Below are 27,729 nucleotides of genomic sequence, written 5' to 3'. Positions count from 1 at the left end.
TACAGTGAAATGCTTACTTACAAGCCCTTAACCAACAATGCAGTTTTAAGAAAATATGCCTCGCAAAGAAGGGCACTTATTGATAGATGGGTGAAAAAATGTATCAGACATTGAATATTCGTTTGAGCATGGTGAAGTTAAAAATTACACATGGTGCATCAATACACACAGTCACTACAAAGATACAGGCGTCCTATCTCAGTTGACAAAGAGTAAGGAAACCACTCAGGGATTTCACCACGAGGCCAATGATGATTTTAAAATGAGGATGGATCAACAACATTCTAGTTACTCCACAATACTAACCTACAGTTGAAGTCAGAAGTTTACATACACTTTAGCCAAACACATTTAAACTCAATTTTTCACAATTTCTGACATTCAATCCTAGTAAAAATGTCCTGTCTTAGGTCAGATAGGATCACCACCTTATTTTAAGAATGTGAAATGTCAGAATAATAGTAGAGAGAATGATTTATTTAAGCTTTTATTTCTTTCATCACATTCCCAATGGGTCAGAAGTTTACATACACTCAATTAGTATTTTGTAGCATTGCCTATAAATTGTTTAACTTGGGTCAAACGTTTCGGGTAGCGTCCCCACAAGCTTCCCACAATAAGCTGGGAGAATTTTGGTCCATTCCTCTTGACAGAGCTGGTGTAACTGAGTCAGGTTTGTAGGCCTCCTTGCTCGCACACACTTTTTCAGTTCTGCCCACAAATTGTCTATAGGATTGAGGTCAGGGCTTTGTGATCGTCACTCCAATACCTTGACTTTGTTGTCCTTAAGCCATTTTGCCACAACTTTGGATGTATGCTTGGGGTCAATGTCCATTTGGAAGACCCATTTGCGACCAAGCTTTAACTTCCTGACTGATGTCTTGAGATGTTGCTTTAATATATCCACATAATTTTCCTCCCTCATTATGCAATCTATTTTGTGAAGTGCACCAGTCCCTCCTGCAGCAAAGCACCCCCACAACATGAAGCTGCCACCCCCATGCCTTACGGTTGGGATGGTGTTCTTCGGCTTGCAAGTCTCCCCCTTTTCCCTCCAAACATAATGATGGTCATTATGGCCAAACAGTTCTATTTTTGTTTCATCAGACCAGAGGACATTTCTCCAAAATGTATGATATTTGTCCCCATGTGCAGTTTCAAACCGTAGTCTGGCTTTATTATGGCGGTTTTGGAGCAGTGGCTTCTTCCTTGCTGAGCGGCCTTTCAGGTTATGTTGATATAGGACTTGTTTTACTGTGGATATAGATACTTTTGTACCTGTTTCCTCCAGCATCTTCACAGAGTCCTTTGCTGTTGTTCTGGGATTGATTTGCACTTTTCGCACCAAAGTACGTTCAACTCTAGGAGACAGACTGCGTCTCCTTCCTGAGCGGTATGATGGTGCAAAGAGGCACTGAGTTTGAAGGTAGGCCTTGAAATACAGCCACAGGTACACCTCCAATTGACTCAAATGATTTCAATTAGCCTATCAGAAGCTTCTAAATCCATGACATCATTTTCTGGAATTTTCCAAGCTGTTTAAAGGCACAGTCAACTTAGTGTATGTGTCAAGTTCTCTATCTTCAAAATTCCCTGTCATATATGAGCCAAGGCGCAGCGGGCCGGTAATTCCACATCTTTATTTGAAAAAAACCTAACCAAAACAAGAAACAGGTAAACAGAAAGAAACGTAACGCAACTGTGGCAAAACACAACACACACAGAAAATAATAATAACCCACAAACACAGGTGGGGAAAAGGCTGCCTAAGTATGATTCCTAATCAGAGACAACAATAGACAGCTGACTCTGATAAGGAATCATACTCGGCCCAAAACAAAGAAATACAAAAACATAGAATGCCCACCCCACACCCACACCCTGACTTAACAAAATAGAGAAATAAACCGTCTCTCTCAGGTCAGGGCGTGACAGTACCCCCCCAAAGGTGCGGACTCCCGGCCGCAAACCTGAACCTATAGGGGAGGGTCCGGGTGGGCATCTATTCTTGGCGGTGGCTCTGGTTCGGGGCGTAGCCCCCACTCCGCCCGCTGGTCCCCCCGCTTCTGTGTCTCCGGAGGAACCAGACCGCGGATCATCGCCGGCGGCTCTGAACTGCCGACCGCCACTGAAGACTCTGGGCTGCAGACTGTCGCTGAAGACTCTGGGCTGCAGACCGCCGTTGAAGGCTCCGGGCTGCAGACCGCCGTTGAAGGCTCCGGGCTGAGGAGCGTCACTGGAGGCTCCGGGCTGAGGAGCGTCGCTGGAGGCTCCGGGCTGGGAAGCGTCGCTGGAGGCTCCGGGCTGGGAAGCGTCGCTGGAGGCTCCGGGCTGAGGAGCGTCACTGGAGGCTCCGGGCTGAGGAGCGTCGCTGGAGGCTCCGGGCTGGGAAGCGTCGCTGGAGGCTCCGGGCTGGGGAGCGTCGCTGGAGGCTCCGGACTGGGGAGTGTCGCTGGAGGCCTGATGCGTGGGACTGGTATAGGAGGCACCAGACTAGTAACACGCACCTCAGGGCGAGTGCGGGGAGCAGAAACAGGACACCCCGGACTGGGCAGGCACACTGGAGGCCTGATGCGTGGAGCTGGCATAGGAGGCGCCAGACTAGTAACGCGCACCTCAGGGCGAGTGCGAGGAGGAGGCACAGGACGTACTGGGCTCCGGAGGCGCATCGGAGGTCTGGAGCTTAGAGCTGGCACACCCCGTCCTGGCTGGATGGTTATTTGAGCCAAGCAAGGGCGGAGCGCTGGCACAGGACGAACTGGGCTGTGCTGGTGAACGGGGGGTACCGTGCGTAGAGCAGGCGCAGGATAACCTGGACCGAAGAGACGCACTGGAGACCAGATACGCTGAGCTGGCGCACTTCTTCCTGGCTGACGTCCAACTCCTGCACGGCAACAGTGAGGAGCTTGCACCGAGCGCACCGGGCTGTGAGTGCGCACTGGCGACACAGTGCGCATCACCGCATAACACGGTGCTTGCTCGGTCACTCGCTTCCCACGGTAAGCACGGGGGATTGGCTCAGGTCTTAAAACCGCCTTAGCCAATCTGCCCGTGTGCCCCCCCCAAAACATTTTTTGGTGCTGCCTCTCGTCCTTGCCTCTTGGTGGACATAGCGCCTCATAGTATCGCCGCTCCGCTCTTGCTGCCTCGATCTCCTCCTTCGGACGGCGATACTCCCCAGCCTGCCTCCAGGGTCCTTTCCCGTCCAATATCTCCTCCCAAGTCCATTTGTCCCGCTGCTCCATTCCATGCTGCTTGGTCCTTTGGCGGTGGGTGATTCTGTCACGGCTGTTTAAATGATCGGACCAAAATGCAGCGTCTGTTTCGTTCCACATATTTATGTGACTGTGAAACTTAATGCAATACCAAAATAAACTGAAGGACAAAACAACAAACCGTGACGCAGGAGGAACAAACACTACTCACAAAATACAATCACCCACAAAAACAGGTGGGACAAACATCAACTTAAATATGACCTCCAATTAGAGACAACGACAACCGGCTGCCTCTAATTGGAGGTCATGCCAAACAAAAACCAATATAGAAATACAAAACTAGAAACTGAACATAGAAATACAAAAACACCCCCTGTCACGCCCTGATCTACTCTACCATAGAAAATAACAACTTACTATGTTCAGGCACTGAGTTTGAAGGTAGGCCTTGAAATACATCCACAGATACACCTCCAATTGACTCAAATGATGTCAATTAGCCTATCAGAAGCTTCTAAAGCAATGACATCATTTTCTGGAATTTTCCAAGCTGTTTAAAGGCACAGTCAACTTACTGTATGTAAACTTCTGACCCACTGGAATTGTGATACAGTGAATTATAAGTGAAATAATCTGTCTGTGAACAATTGTTGGAAAAATTACTTTTGTCATGCACAAAGTAGATGTCCTAACCAACTTTGCAAAACTATAGTTTGTTAACAAGAAGTTTGTGGAGTGGTTGAAAAACTAGTTTTAATGACTCCAACCTAAGTGTATGTAAACTTCCGACTTCAACTGTACATTCATCATATACGCTGCTACTACTTTTTTTTTTTATCCTGCTCTTCCAGTCACTTTTACCACATGTACATATCTACCTCATCTACCACCGGTACCCCTGCACATTGATATAATCCTGGTACTGACTCTGTATAGCTTACATTCGTATGTTTATTTTAAAATTAGATATTATTTTCTTACCTTTGATATTGAACACTGCATTGTTGGGGAATAGCTTTCAAGTAAGCATTTCACTGTACTGTACACCTATTGTATCCTGTGCACTTGAAAAATAAACATTTTATTTGGTCAACACTGGCCCTCGGTACATCTCACTCCTCGGGAATAACTTGGCTTTCGTCTGGTTTCATTGAATCTTACAAAGCTTAAAAGACCAATGTCTGGCGATAGATACATTGTATTGTAGTGTAGTAAAATCCATAAAAACGTACCTGTAGAGGTCTTACTGTATACTTTCTATATGGAGCATTTATGCTCAGATTTGAAGAAAAGTATCATAATGAAAGTAAACCTTTTATGACCATTAAACAGACTATCATGTATACTGCAAGACCATGGAACCCATGTGCTGGTGTACCAGTCAATTCATTTCTTTGAAACATGTTCATTCTATCTCTTTCAATCACATTGAACCTACACAGTCAAACAATGGTGAAAAGGAGTCCATCATTCTATTTTTCTCTCTCTCTTTCTCTTGCTCTCTCTCACTTCTTTCTTTATCTCTGAGTCAGAATGAGATCTGCAGGTGCAGAATGAGGATGTCTTGTTTATTTGCTTGGAGAAAAGCTCAGAGCTAGCTGATGACATTTTGGGAAGGATGTGATTGAGTGATTTTACTGCCAGAGATGTTCGATCGTGTCGTGCTGGGCCACTCAAAGACATTCAGAGAATTGTCCCGAAGCCATTCATGCGTTGTCTTGCCTGTGTGCTTAAGGTTGTTAACCTGCTGGAACGTGAACCTTCGCCCCAGTCTGAGGTCCTGAGCGCTCTGGAGCATATTTTCGTCTAGGATCTCTCGGTACTTTGGTCTGTTCATCTTTTCCTCATACCTTACTAGTCTCCCAGTACCTGCTGCTGAAAAACATCCCCACAGCATGATGCTGCCACCACCATGCTTCACCGTAGGAATGGTGCCAGGTTTCCTCCAGATGTAACCTTTGGCATTCAGCCCAAAGAGTTCAGTCTTGGTTTTATCAGAGAGTCTTGTTTCTCATGGTCTGAGAGTCCTTTAGGTTCCTTTTGGCAAACTCTAAGCTGGCGGTCATGTGCCTTTTACTGAGGAGTGGCTTCCATTTGGCCACTCTACCATAAAGCCCTGATTGGTGGAGTGCTACAGAGATGTTTGTCCTTCTGGAAGGTTCTCCCATCTTGACAGAGGAACTCTGGAGCTTTGTCAGAGTGACCATCGGGTTCTTGGTCACCTCCCTGACCAAGGGCCTTCTCCCCCAATTGTTCAGTTTGGCCAGTTCTAGGAAGGGTCTTGGTGGTTCCAAACTTCTTCTATTTAAGAATGATGTAGGCCACTGTGTTCTTGGGGATCTTCAATGCTGCAGAATTATTTTGGGTATCCTTCCCCTGACCTGTGTGTCAATACAATCATGTCCAATCAATTGAATTTACCACAGGTAGACCCCAATCAAGTTGTATAAGCATCTCAAGGATGATCAATGGAAACAGGATGCACCTGATCTCAATTTAGAGTCTCATAGCAAAGGGTCTGAAAATAAGGTATTTATATTTTATATTTTAAGGTATTTATTTTTTATATTTTTAATTCATGTGCAAAAATTTCTACAAACCTGTTTTCACTTTGTCATTATGGGGTATTGTGTGTAGATTGAGGAGGATTTTTTTTAATCCATTTTATAATAAGGCTGTAACGTAACAAAATGTGTAAGTGAAGAGGTCTGAATACTTTCCGATTGCACTGTAAGTGCATTCATTCCTTTAAATAGGACATGTACACATATTGAATTCCAAGTCATTTCCAAAGATTAAATGTTTTTACAATTCCAATAAATTCCAATGCCATAACATGAAGATCGTTTAAATTTGAATTCAAAGTAAATTCTCCTGTTTGTGAGTGAATTGGAATTTCAAATTAAATTGGAATTGACCCCAACCCTTCTGGGCACAAAATGATTGAATCAACGTTGTTCCAACGTGATTTGTCAACGTAATGTGACGTGGAATCTACGTGGGAAATACATGGAATTTTAACAAAGTTATGAAATTGTTGCTTTGAGGAAAAATGTTCAAACCCCAGGATTATGTCATCATGGTAACCAAATTCAACATAGACAAACCTTGTATAAAATATGTTGAATTTGTACCAATGTCAGAATTTCAATGCACCGGTGCGTCAATTGACTCTAGGGAGTCGACCTAGCGGCCCTCTAGCCGCTTGGGCTGGGCAGCACCTCCTAAGGGAGAATTAATCGATCTACAGCTAACCTTTGTTCTCCCATCCAGGGTTTTAACCAAGTCCAGCAATGCTTAACAATGATATTTGTCGCTGACTATTACCATTGTGTATCTCATTCCAAAGGGTAGGTTTAACAAAGCAAATGAAATGTGACCATACTTTATCGCTCATATACTGTATCACCAATGATGCTATTTAGTCCTACAGTGCCTTCAGAAAGTATTCACACACCTTGACTTTTCAAAAATGTTTTGTTACAAAGTGGGATTATGTCACGGATCCCTCCGGTACTGCTGCTCATTCCGTGTACCAGTTCAGGAGTTCTACGTCACCGGCTTCTAGGTGTCATTGAACTGGTTCATTACCACCAACCACGGACTGTTTTGTCTAATTATGCACACCTGGTTCCTATTTCCTCCTGATTAGTAATTGTATATATGTGCCCTCTGTTCACCATTGTCTTCTCGGTTATTGTTACCATGTCTGTTGGACCTGTGAGAACCTGTGTTCTTGTTTTGGCTTTTGTCCTGCGTGATTTGTGCAATTGTTATTATGGGTCTCGTCCCGTGTATTTATTAGAGGTTTAACCTCACTCTTTTGTTTGGGTTACATCCCTGTGTGTTTTGTATATGTGTTTGTTTTGGGCTTCGTCCCCGGGCCTTTTATGGCACGTTGTATAAAAACACCCTATTACGTATTCCTGCGCCTGTCTCCAAACATTTATACAACGTGAAGATTAAAATGGATTTGTAATTTTTTTGTTCACAATGTACACAAAATACTGTCAATGTAGAAGAACTAACATTTGTAAAAGAAAATATGTAAAAGAAAATATGAAAAATAAAACTATCTTGATTAGATAAGTATTCAACTTCCTGAGTCAATACATGTTAGAATCATCTTTGGCAGAGACTACAGCTTTCTGGATTGTGCAACATTTGCCCATATTTTCTTTCAAAATTCTTAAAGCTCTGTAAAATTGGTTGTTGATCATTGCTAGACAACTATTTTCAGGTCTTGCCATATTTTCCAGCAGATTTAAGTCAAAATGCTAACTTGGTCATTCACAGTGTAGATTTGGACGTGTTTTAGGTTATTGTCCTGCTGAAAGGTGAATTCATCTCCCAGTATGGTGGAAAGCAGACTGAACCAGGTTTTCCTCAGGGATTTTGCCCATGCTTCGCTCCATTCCGTAAATCTTTCATCCTGAAAGACTCCCCAGTCCTTAACGATTACAAGCATACCCATAACATGATGCAGCCACTACTATGCTTGAAAATATGGAGAGCGGTACTCAGTCATGTGTTGTATTGGATTTTCCTAAACATAACACTTTGTGTTTTGAACAAAAAGTAAATTGCTTTGCCACATTTTTTTGCGGTGTTACTTTAGTGCCTTGTTGCAAACAGGATGCATGTTTTGGAATATTTTGTCTACAAGCTTCCTTCTCACACTGTCAATTAGGTTAGTATTGTGGAGTAACTAAGATGTTGATCCATCCTCAGTTCGTTCACAGCCATTCAACTCGGGAACTGTTCTAAAGTCAGTTGGCCTCATGGTGAAATCCCGAAACACTTTCCTTACTCTCCAGCAACTGAATTAGGAAGGACACCTGTATCTCTGTAGTGACTGGGTGTATTGATATACCTTCAAAGTGGAATTCATAATTTCACCATGCTCAAAATGATATCACGTTTCAGGACAAGACCCAGACAGTGTCGACGTAACAAGTTTATTAATAGAACAGGGGCAGCCAAAATGACAGGTCAAGGGCAGGCAGGGGTCAGTAATCCAGATCAGAGTCCATAAGGTACAGAATGGCAGGCAGGCTCAGGGTCAGGGCAGGCAGAATGGTCAAAACTGTGGAAACTAGAAAAAGACAGGAGCAAGGGGAAAAACGCTGGTAGGCTTGACAAACAAAACGAACTGGCAACAGAACACAGGTATAAATACACTGTGGATAATGGGGAAGATGGGTGACACCTGGAGGGGGGTGGAGACAAGCACAAAGACAGGTGAAAAAGATCAGGGTGTGACAGATATTGAATGTCTGCTTTATCTTTTTTTTTTACCAATCTACCGATATATAAAGCCCTTTTTACAGGACAGGAAGGATAGGAGAGCGCAAGCAAGCCAGTGAATCAGCTCCCGTAATTGGGTCAGAGGCAAAGAATCCCAGTGGAGAGAGGAGCCGGCCAGGCAGAGACAGCCAGGGTTCTTCGTCACTCCAGTGCCTTATTTTGTTGGCGTTTTATTAGGATCCCCATTAGCTGTTGCAAAAGCAGCAGCTACTCTTCCTGGGGTCCACATGAAACATGACATAATACAGAACATTAATAGACAATAACAGCTTAAGGACAGAACTACATAAATTAAAATTTAAATTAAAATGGCACATGTAGCCTACAATATCAATACCAAAACATACACACAAACTATCTAGGTCAAATAGGGGAGAGGCATTGTGCCGTGAGGTTTTACTTTATCTGTTTTTTTAAACCAGGTTTGCAGTTCATTTGAGCAATATGAGATGGACCGGAGTTCCATGCAATAATGGCTCTATATAATACGGTACGCTTTCTTGAATTTGGGGACTGTGAAAAGACCCCCGGTGGCATGTCTAGTGGGGTGTGTGTGTGTGTCATCTTTGTTGACTATGCAAACAATTTGGGAATTTCGACACATACCTTTTTCTTATAAAAATAAGTGATGCAGTCAGTCTCTCAACTCTTAGCCAAGAGAGACTGGCATGCTTAGTATTTATATCAGTCCTCTGATTAGAATGAAGAGAAAGACGTGCCGCTCTGTTCTGGGTCAGCTGCAGCTTAACTTTCCTTGCATCACCCAACCACACTACTGGACAATAATCCAGAGAAGACAAAACTAGAGCCCAAAGGACTTTTTGGAATTTCTTTATTGCAGACAGACCTCTCCCCATCTATACCATGGAATTTATATGTTTGGACGATGACAGTTTACAATGTAAGGTAACGCCAAGTAATTTAGTCTCAACTTGTTCAACAGCCACACCATTCATTACCAGATTCAGCTGAGGTCTAGAACTTAGGGAATGATTTGTTCAGGACCAGTGTATTACTGGCCACCCATTCCAAAACAGACTGCAACTCTATAAGGGTTTTAGTGATTTCATTAGCTGTGGTTGCTGATGCGTATATGGTTGAATCATCAGCATACATGGACACACATGCTTTGTGTAATGCCAGTGGCAGGTCATAGGAAAAAATTGAAAAGAGTAGAGGGCCTAGAGAGCTGCCCACATTTGACATTAGAGAGGTTTCCATAAAAAAAACTGAGTTATATTAGATAGATAGCTCTGAATCCATGATATGACAGAGGTTGAAAAGCCATAACACATACGTTTTTTTAACAATAGGTCGTGGTCAGTAATATCAAAGGCTGCACTGAAATCTAACAGAACAGCTCACACCATCTTCTTATTGTCAATTTGTCAACCAATCATCAGTCATTTGTGTCAGTGCAGTACATGTTGAGTGCCCTTCTCTATAAGCATGCTGAAAGTCTGTTGTTAATTTGTTTACAGAGAAATTGCATTGTATTCGGTCAAACACAATTCTTTCCAACAGTTTGCTAAGAGCTGGCAGCAAGTTTATAGGTCTGCTGTTAGAACCAGTAAAGGCTGCTTTACCACTCTTACTTTGGCAAATATTTTCCTCTAGGCTCAGATTTAAGATTTGACAGATAGGAGTGGCTATAGAGTCAGCTACCATCCACAGTAGCTTTCCATCTAAGTTGTCAATGCCAGGAGGCTTGTCATTATTGACAATCATTTTTCCACCTCTCCCACATTAACCTCTGAACGGACGGACATCCAGCGAAAAATCCTATCGCCATTAGCATAAAGAATTGTTTATTTTTATTTTTTCAAATATAGGACTATGTTATATCGTTTTATAGATACACCTCTCCTGAATCGAATCACGTTGTCCGATTTCAAAAAGGCTTTACAGCAAAAGCAAAACATTAGATTATGTTAGAGGAGTATATCGTAAAAGTAGCCACATAGCCATTTTCCGACCAACCACATGCATCACAAATAACCAAAAAACAGCTAAATGCAGCACTAACCTTTGACACTCCTAGGACATCATGTTACACAATACATGCATTCTTTTGTTCGATAAAGTTCATATTTATATATAAAAACAGCATTTTACATCGGCGCGTGACGTTGACTAACTATTTTCCCTCAAATGCATCCGGTGAAACAGCGCTACAATTTACTAAATTACTATTCGAAAACATTTTTAAAATGTAATATTGCCATTCTAAGATTTATAGACTAATATCTCTTGAAAGCACCTGTAATGCCAGATTTAAAAATAACTTTACTGGGTAATCACACTTTGCGATAAAAGGGGATGCGATACTCAGAAAAATAGGCTACCGTTACAGGTCAGCGCCATCTTGGAACAATCGCATATCAAATCTACTCTTGTATACTATTGTCAATAATCCCTTACCTTTGATTATCTTCATCAGAAGGCACTTCCAGGAATCCCAGGTCCACAACAAATGTATTTTCGTTCGAAAAGTTAATCCTTTATTTCCAATAGCTTGTTCTTGTTAGCGCGTTCTGAAGGCTGCTCCAAAAGTTCCGTCGTGCGCAGGACTCCTCTTTCAACAAAATGCATTTTTTTTTATTTAGGTTCGTTCAAACATGTCAAACGTTGTATAACATAAATCTTTAGGGCCTTTTTCAACCAGAGCTCCAATAACATTCAAGGGGGACGGTTGCATTGTTTTTCAAAACGTTTCGAAAGGGGAGGGTAGCCAGGGGCGCTGGTGTCATAATGGTGATGGCCCTCCTCATGTGACCACATTCCACAGACTCTCAGTGTGTCAGTTTTCACAGTAGAAGGCTCAAACCACTTTGTAAAGACTGGGGACATCTAGTGGAAGCAATAGGAAGTGCTCAATGAACCATTGCTCACGGTGTGATTTATAGGCAAAGTGATGAAGTTGAGTCCGCAATTCAGAATTCCACTTCCTGTTACGATCTGTCTCGGGGTTTTGACTGCCATATGAGTTCTGGTATACTCACAGACACCATTCAAACAGTTTTAGAAACTTTAGGGTGTTTTCTATCCACAAGTATTAATTATATGCATATCCTAGCTTCTGAGTTTGAGTAGGAGGCCGTTTAAAATGGGCACGATTTTTTTTCAAAAATCGCTGTAGCGCCCCCTATCCTAGGCGACCGTCAAGAGGTCAACTTTGCAAAATTCAAACTTGCAATGCATTTCCTTCATTGTTATTTTTTATGCATGAAAAGATGTTCGTTGTTGGCATTTCTTCCTAAATTTGCCCACTTTGCCAATTAAGTAATAATTTAAAGAAATGGCAACGTCAATGATTTTGTGATGAATAAGCCATCTGATTCGAGAAAATACGGAGTTTAATTTGTCTTTCTGCCCATAAATTTATTTAAAGTACTCAAGTTTTTTTCCCCATGATTCTTTAAATCATTGATCTTGGCTTTTTAATATAGTTTCTTCTTTTTTGTTGTTGAGTTTAGTCACATCATTTCTCAATTTGCAGTAAGTCAGTCAGCCAGCCAGTCAGATGTGCAACCAGATTTATTAGCCACTCCTTTTGCTCCATATCTTCAACCATACAGTTTTTCAATTCCTCATCAATCCATGGAGCCTTAACAGTTCTAACAGTAAGTTTCTTAAAACCTCTTAAGGATCCTCACCTTTTTTTCAATTTTTGCCTAAAATGACATACCCAAATCTAACTGCCTGTAGCTCAGGCCCTGAAGCAAGGATATGCATATTCTTGATACTATTTGAAAGGGAACACTTTGAAGTTTGTTGAAATGTGAAAGAAATGTAGGAGAATATAACACAATACATCTGGTAAAAGATAATACAAAGAAAAAACCAACTGTTCTTTGGTAAAAAAAAAAATTGTACTAATTTTGAAATGCAAGAGAAAGGTCATAATGTATTATTCCACCTCAGGTGCAATTTAGATTTGGGCCACGAGATGGCAGCAGTGTATGTGCAAAGTTTCAGTCTGATCCAATGAACCATAGCATTTCTGTTCAAATTTTTGTGTCAAGACTGCCCAAATGTGCCAACTTTGTTTATTAATAACTTTTCATGTTCAAAATTGTGCACTCTCCTCAAACAATAGCATGGTATTCTTTCACTGTAAATTGGACAGTGCAGTTAAATTAACAATAATTTAAGCTTTCTGCCAATATCAGATATATTATGTCCCAGGAAATGTTCTTGTTACTTACAACCTCATGCCAAGGATTAGACCAAAACGCAGCGGGAATGTGTATACTCATCTTCTTTTTAATAGGCAGAAAGAAGGAAAACCGAAACAAAACACAGGTATACAAAAACAACGACGATAACAGTCTTGTCAGGCACACAGCTAAACAAGAAACAACTACCCACAAAATCCCATAGAAAACACCCCTCTTAAATAGGACCTTCAATTAGAAGCAACTAGGAGCAGCTGCTTCCAATTGAAGGTCAACCCAACAAACACCACATAGAAATAGACATACTAGAACATAACCCAACAAACCCCGAAACACTCTAAACAAACACCCCTCTCAAAACAGAACATAGCCCAACAAACCCCGAAACACTCTAAACAAACACACCTGCCACGTCCTGACCAAACTACAATAACAAATAACCCCTTTACGGGTCAGGACGTGACAACATTAGCTCAACCGTCCCTAGGACGGGACACCGATCCCGAAGAAGTTTTAACAGGTGCATGTTTATCAATAATTGGAAGAAGCAATTTCATAAATTCATCAAGTGCAGCGTCTGGATACTCCTTATTAATCACATCAGACCAACAAATATGTTTAACATCATCCAGAAAAGAGTCACAGCTAAATCTTTTGTATGATCTCTTATACAGTATTTTAGGCCTAGCTTTTGGAACTTTGGCATTCATGGATATAGCCATAAGATTGTGATCACTGCATCCAATGTGTACGGATACAGCTTTAGAACAAAGTTCTACAGTATTAGTAAAATGTGATTGATACATGTGGATAATCTTGTCCCTGTAGTGTTTGTAAACACCCTGGTAGGCTGACTAATAACCTGAACCAGATTACAAGCACTGGTTGCAGTGAGTAGCTTCCTCTTGAGGGGACAGCTTGATGAAAACCTGTCAATATTCGGGTCCACAGGAAAGTGGACCTCTCTGTTTACATCACATACACTATCAAGCATTTCACATATATTATTTAGATACTGACTGTTAGCACTTGGTGGCCTATAGCGACACCCTTGCCATTCACCTTCACACCCTTGGGTCAGACTACACTCAATCGTGGGACCTACTCAAGAGATGAGTCTTTAGTAAAGACTTAAAGGTTGATACCAAGTCTTCGTCTCTCACATGGATGAGCAGACCATTCCATAAAAATGTAGCTCTATAGGAGAAAGCCCTGCCTCCAGCTATTTCCTTAGAAACTGTAGGAACAATAAGGAGGACTGCATCTTGTGACCGAAGCGTACGTGTAGGTTTGTATGGCAGGACCAAATCAGCGTGATAGGTAGGATCAAGTCCATGTAATGCTTTGTAAGTTATCAGTAAAACCTTGAAATCAGCCATAGCCTTAACAGGAAGAAGAAAAAGAAACAAAAGGAGGCTAGCTGGGGTAATATGATTTTTTTATTCTTCTAATGAAGATTCCAGCAGCCGTATTTAGCACTAGATTAAGTTTATTTAGTGCATTATCCAGGTAGCTGGAAAGTACATCATTGCAGTAGTCCAGAGTAACACCTAGGTCCTTCACAGTTTTATTTGAGATGACTGTACAACCATCGAGATTCATTGTCAGATCTGACAGCAGATCTCTTTGTTTCTTGGGACCTTTGTTTTGTCTGAGTTTAAAAGTACAAAATGTGCAGCCCTTCATTGCTAGGTATTGGTCTTTGTGGTTGAATGTATGTTTTAAATGCACTGCTTGACTGCGGGACATTACAAATAATTGTATACAGTATGTGAGGTACAGAGATGATCACACTATCACACTATTATTGCAGACATAATCCATGCAACTTATTATGTGACTTCTTAAGCAAAATGTTACTCCTAAACTCCTGGCTTGCCATAACAAAGGAGTTGAATACTTATTGACTCAAGACATTTCAGCATTTTGTAGAAAAATAAATAAAAAAACATAATTCCACTTTCACATTATGGGGTATTGTGTGTAGGCCAGTGACAAAAGAAATCTACATTTAATGCATTTTAAATTCAGGCTGTAACACTTTCTGAAGGCACTGTAGCATGCATAGGTCATCACCGGTCTGTGGAGATCTTCACAATTGCTGTAATAGTCTGTGCAGAATCTCAAATAGCATTGTTCACTTGCACCATGTACTTTTAGGGCTCCTGACTGGCACAGCGGTCTAAGGCACTGCATCTCCGTGATAGAGGCATCACTACAGGCCCTGGTTCGATTCCAGGCTGTATCACAACCGGTCGTGATTGGGAGTCCCATAGGGCGGCGCACAGTTGGCCCAGTGTCGTCCGGGTTAGAGTTTGGCTGGGGTAGGCCATAATTGTAAATAAGAATTTGTTATTAACTGACTTGCCTAGTTAAATAAATAAAATAAAAAATGATGTAATATTAACTTTAAATCTAGGTAATTTGGTTCTGCTATTAGATGAAGTACAGTGATAACACTGTTGTTTAAGTAAACAAAATATCTGACATTCTTTTTCCATTTGAAATTGGTTGTGCATTTAAATTGTTGAAAGCTTAGTGATAACAATTTAACTAACTTTTGGCTGTCTTTTTGAGAGGGTGAATATAGGTTGTAATCTCATTGATCAACGTCTCAACCAAATATTACCCAATAATCCACGTTGAAATGATGTGGTGTGCCCAGTGTGTTAAAGCAATTTTGATTGCTGTTTATCTCCTCCCCATATCCCTAAGACACATCAAAAAATAGTTTGTTGTTAACTGACTTGCCTAGTTAAATAAAGGTTCACTAAAAAAATGTAATAAAAACCCTCTCAACCTTTTACTTGAAGGTTGTTGGTAGAGTGTGTGATTGTTTTTGTAGACCTGGAAAGAACCTTTTTGTTTGACCTGAGCTCTTCACAAACATGGCATCATTGTGTGACCCCTCTCACACTCTCTGTCCCCACTGGGTTGAAGTGTGCTTTCACAACTCTAAAGTGCTTTTTGCTTGATTGTCCTTGCACTCTGTGTAGAGAGCCACTCGACAAGGTTCAGCTGCTGTAGCACAACTCCTACTCCTTTCTCTCTCTATAATAGGCATAATATCAGTGGGCATAGTGTAGTGTTTACATCCCATCCTCAAGACCTCATCTGGCAACATTTATGTCCTGGTTCCTCTGTATAATTACCTATGGGAAGAGCATGATGGTGCAAAGGTTGATTTCACACGGCTCTCTCTCAACGCCAAGCAGCTTTTAATGCCAAAGATGCTATTTACTCACAGATCAATAAGGCCTGTCAAACATCACTTCAGATGTCAGTAAGTGTGTGTGCGCGTGCGCATGTGTGTATGTGCACGTGCTCATGCGTGTGTTCCCATCTGCGTGTGTTCTTGTCTGTATGCGTTTCTGTCTGTGAGTGTTCCTGTGTGCATGGGTGTGATATCTGTTTGTGTGTGTGTGCCTCCGCAGTACTCGGCTGCAATCCGTCTAACACCAGCAACAATCAAATCTGCACAAAAAACACTCCCTTTCTGACTCACTGAACAGTTAAACAGTTGTAACAGTGCCAAGGAACGTTTAACGCTGTCTTCACTAAACAGCAACTAGAATGTTTTTCATGCCCTTTTCCTTTCTATTCTCCCTCACTGGAGTGTTAGCTCCTCGGAGCGCTGCTGTCTCAGGCTGCAAAGCCATCATCTACATCATTCCCGGCTCCAACAGAACACAATCAGTACATTTCTATGGAAAACGCCAAGACATAATGGGAGCAATATGTTTGTTTTTTTCCCTCTCTGCTGGCTGTGGGGAGAGAGTGAAACATGAAGGCACAGGCCTGGAATGACAGATGCTAATTCCATGAGCGACTCCTGAGGAGCACTTTGGGGAGTCCTCTGCTGGATTGAAAGAAGGTCATGAGGTGTAGGAGACCTATCTGAGTAAGAACACAGAGGGTGAGTTCTAGACCGACTAGGTGAAACGCATGTCCAGTTGGCCCTCCCACGCATGCTGGCTGCCTCACCTTGGACCACTTTAGAGATACCAGTTTTTTTATAGTCAAAGACTACAGTAGCCACAAGGCTCTTGACAATCAAAGAAACCATTACTGCAGTTGTTTAACATAGGAGTCAACCTATTTCCCTAGTGTCAAAATGATTAAACATTTATAGTATGTAATAAAGTTTATTTTCATTTCTACTTCAAATGGAGCAGTCTTTGTTAATAGCATGTATTAAATCACATGAAATAATGTCTCACTAGAGCTGGGCGATATGGACAAAATTCCATATTGCTATAAATTGACACATTTTTGGGGGATAATGATAAATCAGTGATAAATTATGCTTAATACTTTTGGGAGGAGGTGCTAGAGGTGGGCAATATGGACAAAATAAATGTAACTATTTTGCTCAGTAACATCAAAAACAACAACAACAAAAATGTTTTATGGACGGTTACTTTTATATTAGTGGGAGGGCTATTGTCACGACTTCCGCCGAAGTCGGTCCCTCTCCTTGTTCGGGCGGCGTTCGGCGGTCGACGTCACCGGTCTAGCCATCGCCGATCCACTTTTAATTTTCCATTTTTTTTGTCTTTCTTTTCTACACAGCTGGTTTCTATTCCCCAATTACATGTTCATTATTTAACCCTCTCTTTCCCACATGTTAGTGTGCGTGTTTATTGATTGTTCATGTCGGTACTTGTCGGCTGGTTATGTTTGCCAGGTTATGCATTTCGAGTGACCGGTATTTCTCCGCACCTTGAATATTGTCTCTATACTGGTGCTGTCATGCAATTAAATACCTTGTACACTCATTTATGCTCTCCTGTGCCTGATTCACTGCACCAGTTACCCACCGCCTGACAGCTGTAGACAATTTTATTCCAGTGCCAAGTAAGACAACTGAGATGGAAGACTATGAATGAACAAGTAAGCTATTTCATGTAACACACCCAGGAAATGCATGATTGATATTTTGATGTGCAACTTGTCAAAATAGGATCCAGAATTTGCTCTTCAGAGAATTTGCCGACTCTTTTGTGCATATTGGCCTATAGGCTATACTATTCACCACCTGAGGAAGTGGGAACTCAAAACACTTAGCTAGATTGCTAACTTTAAATGTGATATTGTTGCTAGATAGCCATGTATGTTAATTGATTAATCTGTCAATAAATGTCAGCTAATGTCCTACAAAAACTTTCTAGCGCTAGGCCTAAGCTACTTGATGTACTTGATGAAACTTCACTGCAAATGCTCACTCTGCTCGGCTCCTTTACACGAGCGCATCAAAACCATACTAACTACAGCCTACTGTACGCCTCGATCACACCTACAGCGTCATTGCATTTTGGTACACAAAAATTACATTCATTTCCTAAGGAAAGCTGCATTTGCCTTGCAGCATTGCGTTGCAAAGGAAGTTGCAGTGGGTTCTGTGTGGTGCATATGTTGGATTTATAAACTGTATGCTTGACAGAAATGTTAGCAGAAGATGAATGTAGAACTTTTGTTGCACACAGATCCAGATGATGCTGCATACCATTTCACGCAATGACGCTGTAGGTGTGATCTAGGAGCTACTCCGGTTGTAAAGTGGTGCCATGACCTCATTATTAAGAGGTGAGAAATACATTATATATGCCTACTCGAAGAAAGCTGTGACACTTCTCTCTATAACTAGAACAACAGTAGTACTTTGAAAACTGTATTTTTTCCATAATTGCATTTTGAGTAACGGTCATATGCTTGTGCTTCTCAAAATGCATCTCTCCCACCTCCATCCACACAGTCCGGAGAGGGAGTGAGAGTAGGCAGCCGACAGGCAGATACTTTCATAGCAGGAATCAACATAATGCATAGTCTATTACTGTTGAGTCAGGCTATTACAGTGTTGACCAAATAATGGTTTTAGAACAATCTATAGGAACTGTGTGTAGCAAAATCTCAGAAAATTAGACATAAGCAAAATGCTTCGGTAAGAGGAAGGCAGTGTCGGTGTCGTTCATTTTCAGCTTATTATACCAGTTATATGACTCATCCACATAAGTTTACCTGGATGCACATGTATTAGCTTAGACGTTTTTTTTATTGTATGGGCTAGTGGCTACTAGCACCTGAGCACATGGTACTTGGTAAAAGCCTGCAATACAGACCTCCCATGTAATAATGAATATAACTCTGTATTCATTGAGCAGCTTTGCTGCATGCGCTAGGCAGTGGAGACCAACTTCAGGACAGCACAATTTGCAGCTATTTCGCAGACGCAGGCGGTGACTCTACTTCCGTCTACGGCGTCAGTTTCCCCTGACCGCTGGGGTACTTTTTTGGGCTATGAACCCAGCGTGAACCGACAGAGTTCGCCCATTGGTTGTTTGCGTCACCTCACCTTAGCCGAAGAACAGACCTAAACACCGTGAAGCAGGATGTGACGTCCCTCTGGTGTTACCTCTCCATGTCAAAGTTTCCAATAGAAAATATCTAGAATCAGCTTCACCTTAGCCATTTATGACTTAACCATTGTTAAAGTAAAACACAAAACTGACCTTAGTATCTAGCAGCAACGCCATATGACTGGTGTTACTGCTCTGGGTAGGTCTTGTTATTATGTACTGATTTAGGATCAGTGGACCCTCCCCCAAATCCAAACTTTCACCACTGTGACAAAATTTCTACCAAGCTGACATAAGATCAGTGTCTTGGGGGAACTTAATCCTACTCTGGTTACTGGAGTGAAGAGGAAGCGCAGTATCATTTATGTCTAATAACACTGCTATCCTGGCAGGCCACTATGATTATTCACCCTGCCCCGTCTCTATGTAATTCCTCTCTCTCACAGTCTTCCATCCACTGAAACACCAGGTGGACCAAGCAATAGTTCCAAAGCACACTAGTACTAAATCCCCATCAATAGCCTTACACATCCATACGTCCAAACAAAAGTGAGCAATAGTTTGATTATAGCAGCAGAAATATGTTTGTATTTTTTATGACAATGCTGGGAAGACCTGCCTGAGAGGTAACATAGGATTTCTTTTAATTTGCCTACAGTGGGTGTCAAAGCTGTGCAGTCTGAAAGTGTTGCAAATGAAACACAGCTCAGATGGGCGATGAGACGCTAGGAGAATAGCGCCGACTTAAAAATGTACCAGACATCTATTCAATACTTTCTATTCTGGACACAATACATAATTGATTTGCTGATAATGCCCAAGAAGCATCTTTTCAGCACTGTGTTGTGTTATCTCTTATTGTGTGTTATTATATTGTGGAACCGGTGGGGTAGTTCCTCTAAAGGTACACTTGTTCTCAAACAGGGATAATGTAAACTCCGGTATCACCATTTACTGAGTGTTTCTGCATAGACTACACATTTAAAAGCAAGGGCTAATGTGTCACATTAAAATTGCATGTGGTAAAATTTCACTTTTTCCTGGGCACCACAAAATGGGCATAAAAGTTAGAAAGAGTGACAGTGCAGGAATCCTCTTACATGCTTTGCATAGGCTGCCGTAAGTGACAGAGTCAATGATTGTCAGTGATTCCAGAACTTTCTCAGTTATTTCAATGCCTCCACTTTCAGTGATGTAAAAATGCATGTATCCTGTGAAAGAGCAGTAGAGTTATAAAAGAGAACAGGGAAAATTTCTCACCGTTTAAGAAGTGTCAGGCTGTAAAGAAGTGATTCCAACTATATCTAAGTTTCATAGACTCAGTTGCTATGTAGGACTTTTCCCAGCAATTCCTTTGCATCAAGTGAGTGTGCTGTCATGTTTAATAAAAACACAAACTTACCCTGACACATATTCCTATCAATACCCAATTGTGAGTACTTACTTTGATACTTCTTGTAGCTGCATCCTCCAACAATTCTCTTGAAAAAGCTTACAGGTATTTTGCTCAATCTAAGAATTATCAATTTACATCAACAACATAGCTCAGGCAGTAGGAAGCTCTCTCATCCATTTATATGCAGATGATACAGTCTTATACTCAGCTGGCCCCTCCCCGGATTTTGTGCTAAACGCTCTACAACAAAGTTTTCTTAGTGTCCAACAAGCTTCCTCTGCCCTTAACCTTGATCTGAACACCTCCAAAACAAAGGACATGTGGTTTGGTAAGAAGAATGCACCTCTCCCCACAGGTGTGATTACTACCAATAAAATGAGCCCTTAATTGATAAATTCCAAATCTAAGTGGAGTAATGGTAGAAAGTCACCACGAAGATAGCCCCAGGTGAGAAGTGGTCAAGTTGTGAGAATCTGTCTATCAGAGCCTGTTCTATTTTCAGGACCACTCAAAAGAGGTGACTTTCAATCCTCAGCAATTACTCCAGTAAATGAATCAAACGCTGTGAGTGATCATAACCAACAGCAGAGCCAAAGGGCCTGCAGGACAAGTGTTGAAGAAACCTAGCTAGCTAACTTAACTAGCTAGCCTAGTTAGCTTAGCTGGCTAGCCTAGATGGTTAACTAGCTAGTTTAGCTATAAACAGGAAGATTGGTTGGAATGTAATAATAGTCTGTCACTTAATTCCAATAGTTAGCTAATCAAATCAAATCAAATCAAATGTTATGTCACATGCGCCGAATACAACAAGTGTAGACCTTACAGTGAAATGCTTACTTACAAGCCCTTAATCAACAATGCTTTAAGAAGTTTTAAGAGAAAAAAAAGTGTTAACCCCTGTGCGACATCCAGCGAAAAATCCTATCGCCATTAGCATAACAAAATGTAATATTTTTTTTTTCATTTTTTTTTCCAAATGATATCGTTTTATAGATACACCTCTCCTGAATCGAACCACGTTACTCTTTCAACAAAATGCATTTTTTTCTTATTTAGGTTCGTTCAAACATGTCAAACGTTGTATAACATAAATCTGTAGGGCCTTTTTCAACGAGAGCTCCAATACGAATCGAGGGGGACGATTGCATTGTGTTTCAAAACGTTTCGAAAGGGGAGGGTAACCAGGGGCGCCGGCGTCATAATGGTGATGGCCCTCTCCGTGTGACCACGTTCCACAGTGTGTCATTGTGTCAGTTTTCACAGTAGGAGACTCAAATCACTTTGTAAAGACTGGGAACATCTAGTGGAAGCAATAGGAAGTGCTCAATGAACCATAGCTTACGGTGTGATTAATAGGCAACGTGATGAAGTTGAGTTTGCAATTCAGAATTCCACTTCCTGTTTCGATCTGTCTCGGGGTTTTGACTGCCATATGAGTTCTGTTATACTCACAGACACCATTCAAACAGTTTTAGAAACTTTAGGGTGTTTTCTATCCACAAGTATTAATTATATGCATATCCTAGCTTCTGTGTTTGAGTAGGAGGCTGTTTAAAATGGGCACGATTTTTTTCAAAAATCGCTGTAGCGCCCCCTATCCTAGGGGAACGCCAAGAGTGAAAAATAGAATATAGAAAATAAAAGTAACAAATAATTAAACACCCACTGTACCAGTACTGGTACCCCCTCTACTGATAGAGGGGGTACCAGTACAGAGTCAATGTGCGGGGGCACCGGTTAGTCGAGGTAATTGAGGTAATATGTACATGTAGGTAGAGTTAAAGTGACTATGCATAGATTATAAACAGAGTAGCAGCAGCGTAAAAGAGGGGTCTGGGTAGCCATTTGATTAGCTGTTCAGGAGTCTTATGGCTTGGACCTAGACTTGCCGCTATGGTGCCGCTTGCCGTGCGGCAGCAGAGAGAACAGTCTATGACTAGGGTGGCTGGAGTCTTTGACAATTTTTAGGGCCTTTCTCTGACACCGCCTGGTATAGAGGTCCTGGATGACAGGAAGCTTGGCCCCAGTGATGTACTGGGCCGTAAGCACTACCCTCTGTAGTGCCTTGCGGTCAGAGGCCGAGCAGTTGCCATACCAGGTGGTGATGCAACCAGTCAGGATGCTGAGGGGGAATAGGCTTTGTCGTGCCGTCTTCACGACTATCTTAGTGTGTTTGGACCATCCTTGGTGATGTGGACACCAAGGAATTTGAAGCTCTCAACTGTTCCACTACAGCCCGTCGATGAGAATGGGGGCGTGCTCGGCCCTCCTTTTCCTGTAGTCACAATCCTCTCCTTTGTCTTGGTCATGTTGAGGGAGAGGTTGTTGTCCTGGCATCACACGGCCAGGTCTCTGACCTCCTCCTTACAGTCTGTCTCATCGTTGTCGGTGATCAGGCCTACCTCTGTTGTGTCATTGGCAAACTTGATGATGGTGTTGGAATCGTGCCTGGCCATCCAGTCATGAGTGAACAGGGAGTACAGGAGGGTACTGAGCACACACCACTGAGGGGCCCCCGTGTTGAGGATCAGCGTGGCGGATGTGTTGTTCCCTACCCTCACCACCTGGGGGAAGTCCAGGATTCAGTTGCAGAGGGAGGTGTTTAGTCCCACGGTCCTTAGCATAGTGATGAGCTTTGAGGGCACTATGGTGTTGAACGCTGAGCTGTAGTCAATGAATAGCATTCTCACATAGGTGTTCCTTTTGTCCAGGTAGAAAAAGGCAGTGTTGAGTGCAATAGAGATTGCATCATCTGTGGATCTGTTGGGGCAGTTTGCAAATTGGAGTGGGTCTAGGATATCTGGGATAATGGTGATGATGTGAGCCATGACCAGCCTTTCAAAGCACTTCAGGGCTACAGACGTGAGTGCTACAGGTCGGAAGTCATTTAGGCAGGTTACCTTAGTGTTCTTGGGCACAGGGACTATGGTGGTCTCCTTGAAACATGTTGGTATTACAGACTCAGTCAGGGACTGTTTGAAAATGTCAGTGAAGACACTTCCCAGTTGGTCAGCACATGCTCGGAGTACACATTCTGGTAATCTGTCTGGCCCTGCGGCTTAGTGAATTTTGACCTGTTTAAAGGTCTTACTCACATCGGCTTTGGACAGTGTGATCACACAGTCGTCCAGAACAGCTGGTGTTCTCATGCATGTTTCAGTGTTACTTTTCAAATCAAATAAAATGTTATTGGTCACATACACATGGTTAGCATATGTTAATGTGATTGTAGCGTATTGCTTGTGCTTCTAGTTCCGACAGTGCAGTAATATCTAACAAGTAATCTAACAATTCCCCAACAACTACCTAATACACACAAATCTAAAGGGATGGAATAAGAACATGTAGATATAAAAATATGGATGAGCAGTGGCCGAGCGGCATAGGCAAGGTGCAATAGATGGTACAGTATGTACATACGAGATGAGTAATGTAAGATAAAGTGGCATTATAAAGTAACTAGTGATCCATTTATTAAATTGGCCAGTGATATGTAAGCAGCAGCCTCTCTGAGTTAGTGATTGCTGTTTAGCAGTCTGATAGCCTTGAGATAGAAGCTGTTTTTCAGTCTCTCAGTCCCAGCTTTAATGCACCTGTACTGAATTCGTCTTCTGTATGGTAGCGAGGTGAACAGAAAGTGGCTCGGGTGGTTGTTGTCCTTGATTATCTTTTTGGCCTTCCTATGACATAGGGTGCTGTAGGTGTCTTTGGGTGCAGGTAGTTTGCCCCCGGTGATGCATTGTGCAGACCGTACCACCCTCTGGAGAGCCTTGCGGTTGAGGGTGGTGCAGTTTCCGTACTAGGCAGTGATACAGCCCAACAGGATGCTCTCGATTGTGCATCTGTAAAAGTTTGTCAAGGTTTTAGGTGACAAGCCAAATTTCAGCCTCCTAAGGTTGAAGAGGCGCTGTTGCGCCCTTCTTCACCACACTGTTTGTGTGGGTGGACCATTTCAGTTTGTCTGTGATGTGTACCCCGAGGAACTTAACACTTTCCACCTTCTCCACTACTGTCGCTTCGATGTGGGTGGGAGGGTGCTCTGCTGTTTCCTGAAGTCCACGATCATCTCCTTTATTTAGCTTGTCTGGTAGGTTTGTGTCATTGGGCAACTCACGGCTGTGCTTCCCTTTGTAATCTGTAATAGTTTGCAATGAGCAAACGAGCATCGGAGCTGGTGTAGTACGATTCAATCTTAGTCCTATATTGACGCTTTGCCTGTTTGATGGTTCGTCGGAGGGTATAGCGGGATTTTTTATAAGCTTCCGGGCTAGAGTCCTTGAAAGTGGCAGCTCTACCCGTTAGCTCAGTGCGGATGTTGCCTGTAATCCATGGCTTCTGATTGGGGTATGTACGTACGGTCACTGTGGGGACGATGTCATCGATGCACTTATTGATGAAGCCAGTGACTGATGTGGTGTACTCCTCAATACCATGGGAAGAATCCCGGAACATATTCCAGCCTGTGCTAGAAAAACAGTCCTGTAGCTTAGCATCTGCTTCATCTGACCACTTTCTTATTGACTGAGTCACTGGTGCTTCCTGCTTTAGTTTTTGCTTGTATTACGTTGAACAGATTTGAGTTTCCCTGCATTAAAGTCCCTGGCCACTAGGAGCGCCGCCTCTGCATGAGCATTTTCTAGTTTGCTTCTGGCCGTATACAGCTGATTGAGTGCGGTCTTAGTGCACTCGGTCTTAGTTCACTTAGTTCATCTTTTGACATGTTCTGTTCATGTAATACAGGATCTCTATGATCAGACAATTGTCTATCCTTTCAATATTGTTATTAAGTGACCCATAATACCATCTTTGATGACTTGTGAAATCTTACTCATAAGGGTGTTACAAATAATCAGGGAATTAAGGGCCTATATTTCAGAAGTAGAGCAGGTGTTTGGAAAGGAGAGAGAGCAGTGAATGTTGTTGGTGGAAGAATGAATTGTCGTATATTTATTCATGATGACATGTATGTCACAATCCATATTTACCAAGGCTGCTTGTGTTTGGACCAGCTCTAAATCCTGTCGATGGATATCACTCTAATTGGTAGTTTTCAAACCCATATCAAAATAAAAAATGAGCCCTAGAAGGATTCACTGTCAATTTTAGCCTGGATATTCATATAACAGGTTGGGCAATTGTCTCAGAGGTGAGATTCACACAACAACACAACAAAGCCAGGAGTAAGCCAAAGCTTTAACCTTCCTGAAATTCACCAATCCTCTTGTTTTGATGTTCTCTCTCTCCTACATAAAAAAGGTTCCAAAAGGGTTCTTTGACTGTCCGCATGGGATAACACTTTTTGGTTCCAGGTAGAACCCTTTTCGGTTCCATGTAACCCAAATGGGTACTACCTGGAACCAAAAAGTGTTATTCAAAGGGTTATTCTACGGGGACAGCCGAAGAACCCTTTTAGGTTCCAGATGGGACCTTATTTTCAAAGATTGTATTCCTCTTCACAGCTTCTTCTTGGAATCTTTAAACATTTCTTTAAAACAGCAATGATAACTCCCTAGATGTACTTGTATTAAAACTGTAAGCTACATTTCCATATGCAAGTCGAGAAGCTCAGGAGCATTGTGTCTCGTGCTGCAGGCTTATTAGGGATTTCCCTTTATCGATAAAAAAATCATGAACCCAAGCAGCTGAAGCTCCAACCACCAACAACAACAACACCATGCATTCCCTGGAGTCTGTGGGCTGTCTTCACTGACCACTTATTAAGATGCTGGATGGACCGTGCCTGTTAAACAATGATTACTATTATTCATCAGCTCTGACCACGCTGTGGCTGGGAGGGGGAGTAAAAGAAATTGCTGTGTAGGAGAACCTTTGTGGTTATTTCCTCCCTTGCTGGACGGACTGGCAGGCCACAGCATATTAAGTGGAGGAGGGGAATGTTTTTTTCCTTCTCTTTTTACAGTCCTTCTTTTCTTTCAGAGATACCCCCTCCCACCCTCCAAAAGACACATGCGCACACACACACACACACACACACACACACACACACACACACACACACACACACACACACACACACACACACACACACACACACCGTCAGACAGCCCTGCCTGAAACTTCCCAGCCCTGCCTGTAACTTCTGGGCTTCTAAATCTGGCTGGTGACCAGAAGACTGTAACTCAGCACTAGAAGCCAGTGTGGTGCAGAATCTCCAGTCCCCACCAGTAGCACAGCAGAGCGGAGTAGAGTAGCCTCCAACTTAACCTAACATAGCAAGCGTAAAAAGAGTCTCCAATGAGATGGCTGGGATAACAGAGTGCGCGTAGTGTCCAGGAAATACCTCACGACTTGGGCAGGGACTTGGCCGGGGAGTGTGTTATTGGAAAAGCTGACAAGGGGGCTGCCTGGAGTCTGTCAGAGGAGGCCTCATGCAACTTTTTAAGAGGAGCTCAATCTCCTTTTATCTGCCTGACACTCCCTGACTTAGTGAGAGCTCACTGAGAGCCCTGAGAGAGAAATAGAGAGAGAGATAGGAGAAGGAGAGCAAGACGGAGGGAGAGGTAAGTTTAGTTTTCGCTCAGTTCCTGTCCTTTGTTTTAGGGGGACATTTAAGTTTCCTACTCATAACTGTTGACTGGTGGGAGGGGGAGTATGCATGGAGAAGCCTGTTCTTTACTTAAAACACTATTGCCTCATCGTTCTGAAGAAACTAAACACATTTTGCCGTTATCTTTTGAAAATAGTATTTTTAGTTTAGTCTCAGTAGCTCTCTGTTTGTTTTTGCATTAGGTTTTTCCCGACGTTCACAAAAGTATATTTTAGAACCGCTGTTTACGGAGACCTCTGGACTGAGGCTGGAAATGAATGTGTTGCCAGGAGAAGTTACAAAGGTGGAAAGCCACAACTATTTAATAAAAATGAATTGCAAAAAAGATTTTGAAGGGTGTTGATCTGTTACCCTCGCGGCTGCTAGCGAGTGAACGCTGGGGCTGACCGGCCCACTTCCCCATATCAGTCCTGTCGGCATCACATTTGGTTTCAATTACTTTGCCCCTCTGGGATACATGTTGCTATAAATAAGTAACAACGCACTTACTGTGGAAAGAGTTCAGACAGCAGCAGCCTTACTGTTCTGGGGGCCTACTGAGAGGGGCTACATACTTTATATTGACTAGTTTCAGCAGGGTAGGAGGGGGTTGTGGCTACTGGTATGTCTATGTATAGCCTATGTGTATTGGCAGGGTTGGCAGGGGTGGTCTTTGGCAAAACTCTTCCCAAAATAGTGTTGTGAACAACAGCTGCTGTGTGTCCAT

At 42.3% G+C, this 27,729-nt stretch overlaps 1 protein-coding gene across 2 annotated transcripts in view; it reads left to right on the top strand.

Annotated features, from left to right (window-relative positions):
- LOC115154296 (delta-sarcoglycan) overlaps positions 1-27,729 on the top strand; it is a 268,808-nt gene that overhangs the window by 134,395 nt on the left and 106,684 nt on the right. Inside the window, exon 1 of one of the 2 annotated variants that reach the window (XM_029700372.1) lies at positions 26,603-26,976. The exons of the other annotated variant lie outside the window; for it this stretch is intronic. The gene's annotated coding sequence lies outside the window, so the exon portion shown is untranslated. Of the gene's footprint in view, positions 1-26,602; positions 26,977-27,729 lie in introns of those variants that run through there. 2 annotated transcript variants of the gene reach the window in all.

This window comes from Salmo trutta, chromosome 19 (genome assembly GCF_901001165.1).
Source record: "Salmo trutta chromosome 19, fSalTru1.1, whole genome shotgun sequence".
In the NCBI taxonomy this organism is placed as follows: domain Eukaryota; kingdom Metazoa; phylum Chordata; class Actinopteri; order Salmoniformes; family Salmonidae; genus Salmo; species Salmo trutta.
The sequence above is the reverse complement of the archived record's forward strand: the minus strand, read 5'-3'. Positions and strand labels throughout refer to the sequence as shown.